The sequence below is a fragment of the Rousettus aegyptiacus genome, unplaced genomic scaffold (genome assembly GCF_014176215.1).
Source record: "Rousettus aegyptiacus isolate mRouAeg1 unplaced genomic scaffold, mRouAeg1.p scaffold_m13_p_3, whole genome shotgun sequence".
Taxonomy (NCBI): domain Eukaryota; kingdom Metazoa; phylum Chordata; class Mammalia; order Chiroptera; family Pteropodidae; genus Rousettus; species Rousettus aegyptiacus.
The window spans coordinates 24,639,640-24,646,716 of record NW_023416306.1 but is presented as its reverse complement, the minus strand read 5'-3'; the positions used below and the strand labels follow the sequence as shown (position 1 = coordinate 24,646,716).

General features: G+C 33.7%; 1 pseudogene; it reads right to left on the bottom strand.

Annotated features, from left to right (window-relative positions):
* Positions 1 to 737: 737 nt before the first annotated feature.
* Positions 738 to 856, bottom strand: LOC118600946 (annotated as a pseudogene).
* Between the last annotated feature and the right edge of the window lie 6,221 nt (positions 857 to 7,077).

The window sequence follows — 7,077 nt, the reverse complement described above, 5'->3', positions numbered from 1 at the left end:
TCACAAAATACACATGCTTCAGGATATGACAATAAAATAAATCCGTATTGATGTACTACAAGTGAATAGCTAATACACTTATTTAGATTTAGGACGTTCTTGATGTTCAATGCTGCACAGCATAGATTCTGTAATAAGCAACTGAAAGCAAAACAAATGACCTCTGTAGAAACAAAAAGGACAAGAAATTGCAACATACAACTGTACTTCAGAATTGTTGCCGTCTTAAAATTTGCTATATATTCTCTTCCCATCCTTCAAGTAACTGTGTCTGTTAGCTTGAAGTCTTATATATAGTTTTGATTCACACGGTTTTCAGTTTTTATAATTAGTCTCTCCTCTTTTGGAAGCCAACACACACCCTTTGCCTCAGAGGCGAAGCTGAGTCAGATACATACTACCCTAGATATTTTTTTTTTTTAACTCTGACTTAGTAATTTTATGTTCAATTCATGATCTAAAAAGACTTTGCAGGGCTCTAATTTTTGCCTCTATTTACTTTCAGAGCTTTTTATGGCTTATTTTTATTTTAATCTTTTGTTTGGAGATTATTTTGTGTATTATGCAAGTAGATGACACCTTTACTTCAAAATGTTTACCAGTTATTTCTACATAATAGCCTGAATTAGACCTTACGTTTTTGTTTGTTTGTTTGTTTTTTTAGGTGAGGCAACCCTTGGTTGACCTCACAGATTGCAAAGACCTTGTCAGCTTACAATCCCTTATTTTATTTTTTATGCCTACAGCACCTGGTCTTCCTAGATGGTCTCCCATCCAAGCACTGACCAGGCCCAACCCTGCTTAGCTTCCGAGATCAGACGAGATCGGGGTTGTTCAGAGTAGAATGGCTGTAGACTATGGTTTTTCTTTTTCTTTTCTTTTTTTTTTTTTTTTGATGCATGTTTTAATACTCTTTTCACTAACAAAATTATCTTTTGGGGGGGCCACTTTTTAGCTTACCACACAATATTAATACAATTATTTTTTTGTTCATTATTCTTAATTTTAAATATATTTTTTATCTACTTTAATGTATTCCCCCTAGCAGGTTAATTTGGGCATTTTGTATTTTTTTGGTTATGATGTGCATAGCAACTCTTGAGCTATCCTTATTTCTTCTCAACCTAGTAAGTTAGTTTTTATTTGTATGATTTTGTTATTCTTTTATTTTCCTTTTAGAATATTCACAAAAAGAAAAATAGCTGTCTTTCAAAAATGAAAAAATATTTTCAACTAGCAATTACTAAAATATATTTTTATTATAGGCATTTTGAAAATACATGAACATACTTACAGACACGTTTGCAAATATCCATTTTTTTAGTTATTTAGTTTACATCTTTTATTTTAAAATGTTAAAAATAAAGGCAAGATAGAATATTATCATACTAATGTGCAACACGACAAAAATTTCCTCCTGAATTTTTTAAAAACTGAAAGCAGATGACAATAGTTCATGGGTAACAGAGAATATATAAATGAAATTTATTGTTGCAATGAAATTGAATTTAAGAAAAAACTTAATGGATACATTAATGATGCAGGTAATAGCATTGCATAGAAATAATATCTTATAAATGGAAGGTGAAAATCATAAAGTCTGTACTTCTATTTCTTTTATATGAACAAGTCACTTTTTTCTATGTGCATATGGGTTTCTAAGTGTCTATAAATCAGTACATACACTGGTAGGTTTCCTTGACATTACACGAAATACATTAAATCAATCAATTTCTCTTTCTATCTTTCTCTTTCTCTCTCACACACAATTTTAAATAGTTCATTTGCAAAAAACTACAAAGCAACCAATTTTATAAGATAAGAGGGATATTAAAAATGTAGGATCTTTATGACAATGGGAAGCAAAATGGGGGCTCATACCATAAGCCTTCCATGAATAATATCTTTGATACCGTGGAGGCTTTAGAAAAGAGCAATTGTGTATAGAGCTTCTCAACCACCCAAAGAATGCATTAGATTCAGAATTCACAAGGTGTGAATTGGATCTTCAGAGTGAGACACTTGGTTCTTGGAGAGTGAAAGTAATAAAGACTACAAAACGAACCCTTAATTATATAGATAGATAGATGATAGATAGATAGATAGATAGATAGATAGATAGATAGATAGATGATAGATAGGTAGATGTAGATATAGATATATGTAGGTGTGTGTGTGTGTGCATGTGTGTGTATCCACTCCCCCCGCCCCTTAAAAATATACACTATCATCTCCTGAGAATCTGAAGAAACAGTCTGGAGTGTGTCATGAACATAAGTAGTATTTAAAACTACCCAGGGACTTCAGTTTCTAGAAAGATAGACATACTTTTTCCTATTTCTCCTGATAATTAAATCTAAAAACTTTGAATATTTTATATAAAGTATACATAAGAAGACTCTGATATGTGGAGAGAAGAAGGCAGACTTGAGGAACAACACATAGTGAGTTTTCACCTTTGCCTTATTTGTCCTAGACAGTACTTGGAGAAACTGGAAACCCAGAAACACCAAAAAGTGCAAAAAAAACAAAAACAAAAACAAAAGCCCCTCCAATAAAAGCATGCTCTTTAACCAAAGGACCAGGAAAAGAGCAATTTAGCAGGGCAGAAAGCTTTTGGAACATAACTGGTCTACTCCAAATACCACAGAAAAAGTGGCTCTACATCTGTCTCTGCCATGATTTCCTCCTTCAACAGGTTGTAACTAGGTGCCTTAAGCACTTTGCATGGGCAGTGTCAGAGAAGGCTCCTTCTGAGGAGTCTTAGGAAATGTGTCTCAGAACTATTTTCTCAGTAGGTAAACAGGAAAAATATCCCTTTAATTATGTCCCATTAGTCATGGGTTGCCCACTGGGCACTGGCTTCCCTTCTAGACTGCACATGCATGAATTCCAAGTAGGTTCACAAAACGAGGTACTTGGGGTTGTGATGGTATTTGAAACCTGCATGGAACTAATTAACATATATGGAGTCAAGTCAAGAAAATCTAAAATGGTATAAGAAAAAGTATCTAATACCTCATATTATGCAACTGATTACACTTTAAAACATTAATTGATGGGTTAAAATAGCATTATCTGTGTCATTCTAACAACTCCACTCTCTTATGTATAGTATCAGGTAGGTAAAAGAGAATGAGTAATTAGTGAGAAGACTTGACTTCTCCAGTTACTAGACATATTATGTTGAGTGAGTTACACAATCTCTCTTAATATCATTTTATTTCTAAAATCAAGATTAAGCAGGACCTTATGAGATAACACACTCATGGATTCACACCACATTAACTAACCAAAAAATGTTAATTGTTTTCACTCTAACTCTATTAATTTAGCAGCTAATAATCATATATTGCAGTCCTATAGTGCTTTCTGGTTTGCTAAACTATAACACATCATTCCATTTAATAACCATCATAATCCTCTGATGTTTCCAGAAAAGACATCATGTTTTATTAAGTAAAAACACAATGCAGTTAATGAGTGAACACTTATGTAACACAGGAGCTCCAGGCCAGGAACCTGCACTTGGGTTTGGATATTTGGAAAAAAAAACACCAGGAGGGCCAGCAGAGTGAGATATGCTGTTTATCACTGACAATACAACAAATCTTCAGCACTTGGTCGGTTGGAGCTGCAGGAAAAAGGCAGCCGGCCAAGTGCAGACATTGTTTTATATGTTAGCAGGGGGTAGAGGGATTGCCTCATCCCAGGGAACAAGGGTCTTCCCTTGCAGATGGGAGCTAGATATGCTGTCTAGCTAGTTCTGAGGAGGACCTGACTGGCCATGTGCTGGAGAGAAGCAAGAAGATAAAGTCCATGGGAATGGCCAAAGGGGCAGATATGAGAGCAAGGGGAAGTGTTCCTGGGGGCAAGCACAGTAAGGGCTGCTGACCTAATAGTCAGTCCTCTTTGCCTCCTGTGTCCGTGTTTGAATTAACTCCACAATTTGTAACTCGAATTCACATTTTTTTTCTCTTCAAATGCAGTGCCCTTTCCACTACATTCTGCCTTCTAAGAATATATTTTAGTTAATTTCGAATTGAGTTTATAAAAATTAAATTTTATAAAGTCTCTTTGGGAAATACATTTCATAAAGAAAATACCATATTTCACAAGATTTTGGTAATTACTCTTCAAAACATCGCATCACCTTCAAAGATTAGAGATGGAAAAAGATCTTTCCTTTATTCCTTTTATAACCTATTATAAGGTTGATTTTGCTTTTCTTTTTTCCCTTTCCTTTTTGATGTGAGTAGAAATAGGTTGTATTTGAGACTTTCATCAAAACAAGATTTCCTTCAATCTCCTTCATCAGTTATAAAATTGCATTTACTTCTACCTTTCTTAAAGAGTAATATTTTCTAATATTGTTGCAAAAGCAATCCTGATTGAGATACGGAAGGCCCTTCTCTCCTTCCCTTTGGAAATTTTGCTGTGAAATTATCTCCCCAGTTCTCCATTAATAGGTTCATCAGATTTACAGCCACACAGTCACACTGCTCAATTTGTCTCTCCTAAAGAATACATGAATATGAGAACATAGTTTTTTGTTTGTTTGTTTCTTTTACTTCTTTAAAACTTATGGCACTATTGTTTTTATATTAGAACATACTATTGCCTGCATTTGAAATGCATGTACATAGCTTGCTTTAAAGAGCTTATATTCTTGAAGTATCAATCAATTTTGAAGATGATTTAATTTTTATCATTGGTAATTTCAACAATTAAATACTAGATAAAGCAGGCAGATGTCTCTCTACACGATTTGTTTAAAAACAGAGTGTAGCTAACCATATACAACTATTATAATTATCTAAGAGCTAAGGTATCTATATTTAAACTAATTATTCTCTTGGTTAAGATCTAGAAATGCTCACTATGACATGCCTTTTAGGGTGGCGTTTGTGGTGTTAAAATAGTTTATTCACAAATTTATAACCAATATTTCTTCTAAAGCAATGATTTGGAAATCTTATTTCAAGGTAATTCATATAATTGCTAAAACCGGCTCTTAGAATTTCTTAAAGAAACTACTGTGTGTTTTGACATTAACTATTTATTTTAAAAAGCTGCATTATTCCTATTATTGAATATTGAACCTAGTATTTTGATGTGAAAAGCATGGTAAATAATGTTCTTTGTGCTTAGAAGCAAATGTTTTGTCCCTCTTTTCTGCTCCTTTCTTACTCTTCTAGGTATTATTATGTGAGATAAAATTCTTCCCAATTAGGCTTAGGTAAAAATCTTAAGGTGCCCATTACAATTTCTATCCTGCCCTGGATCCTTTTGATATTATCTATTTTATAGGTTTTCCATTTATCAGAATCATTGGTATCTTAGTCTATTTAGGCTGTTATAACACTACAGACTGGGTCACTTACAAACAATGAAAATTTATTTCTCACAGTTCTGGAGTCTGGGAAGTCTTAAATCAAGGTATAAGCAGATTTACTGTCTGATAAAGGACTTCTTCCTAGTTCATACATACATGATTGTCTTTTCCTTGTGTCCTCACATGGTGGAAGGGGTGAGGTTGCTCTCTGAAGTCTCTTTTCCAAGGCCAGAAATCTCATTCACGGAAGTTCCATCTTCATGACATAATTACCTCATGAAGGCTCCATCTCCTAATACACATTGGATGCTGGGATTTCAACATATGAATTTTTTGGAGGGGAGGGAAACATAAGCATTTGGTCCATAACAGTTGGATCCAGGGTGGGTATATTGCATTCTTGGTGAAAAACAGAAAAAAAAAAAAAACATAAGATTCTTGAGCATAATACTTCAATAATAGTTTAAGTGAGAGATTACCTGATTTTTAATGCATGGAGATAGAAAATAAGACAGAAGGTGGCTAGAAGTTTGGGGGAAAATTGAGGGAAAAAAGTTTGGAGGAAGATTTAATGAGGCTAGATTATAACTTTTGCAGAACGAAGATGAAAGATGGAAGGATTGGAAGTGGGAGAAGGAACATGAGGTTGTTGTGAATTGTAATTTTTTAAAAACGAAGTAGTTATTGGAAATAATAAAGTCCAGGTTGATTGGGGCATGAGATGTAATAAGAATCTGAAGGATACTGAACTTGAGTCTATTAAGTGCTGGATAGGCCATCTACATGATTATAGAAATCACCCAGAAAAACAGTAAGTACAGAGAGAAATCAAAAGTAGGTGCAGTCCTTAATGAGTGGTGTGGAGTGGGGGTGAGAAGTGACCAGGAGTTCAGTAGAGCAGATATGAAGCAGATTGTTGTTAAGACATTCATGTAAAAGGGGGGACGCTAGTTAAGAGAGAACTGGTTTGGAGGGAAATTGGAAAACTGAGAATCTTAAAGTCCCACCCTATATCTGCAGGAAATCAGATGTATTACATTGTAACTGAAATATGAAGAAATAGAGGTCTAAGGGAGATGCTGGGTTCAACTAGCTAACAATCAGTAGTGTTCCATGGAAATTTTGAAGATGTAGTAGTTTAGAAGGATCAATAGAAAGGTTTGTAAAGAGGAGAATTAATAGATTAGTAATAGGATATAAAACCAAGAGAGGAGAGAGAAAAAGAAAAACCTGTTTTTACAATTATAAACAATGTTTAGTAAATTGGAGAATATAAAATTATCTGATTTCAAATATTTTATATATTAATAATAATGTTTTGAATGAAATTATATCCTGATTGTTTTGGGCAGAGGATTCCCTTCTGTGGTTGACCTTTTCTTTCTTGAAAAATACAACATCCATCCCACTGCATGGGAGAATATAATATCTTTTGGTAGAAAAGCTGCATTATAAGATAATAGCCCTTGATAGAAAATTATATCAAAGGTTATTATGAACAATAAGAATAATAACAATAACAACAATTGTAGGAGAAAGTTACTGGATACCTGTTATGTTATAGGCACCGTGATCAGTATTTTTTAAAAACATTATGTCATTCTTTGATATAATATATGCATGGTAGAAAAATTATCCATAATTTGTAGTTGAGGATACTGAAACCATGGAAATTTATATGACATGCAAAAGCCCACACATCCACTAAACTCATAATTTTTATCTAATGTCCTCTCAACTTC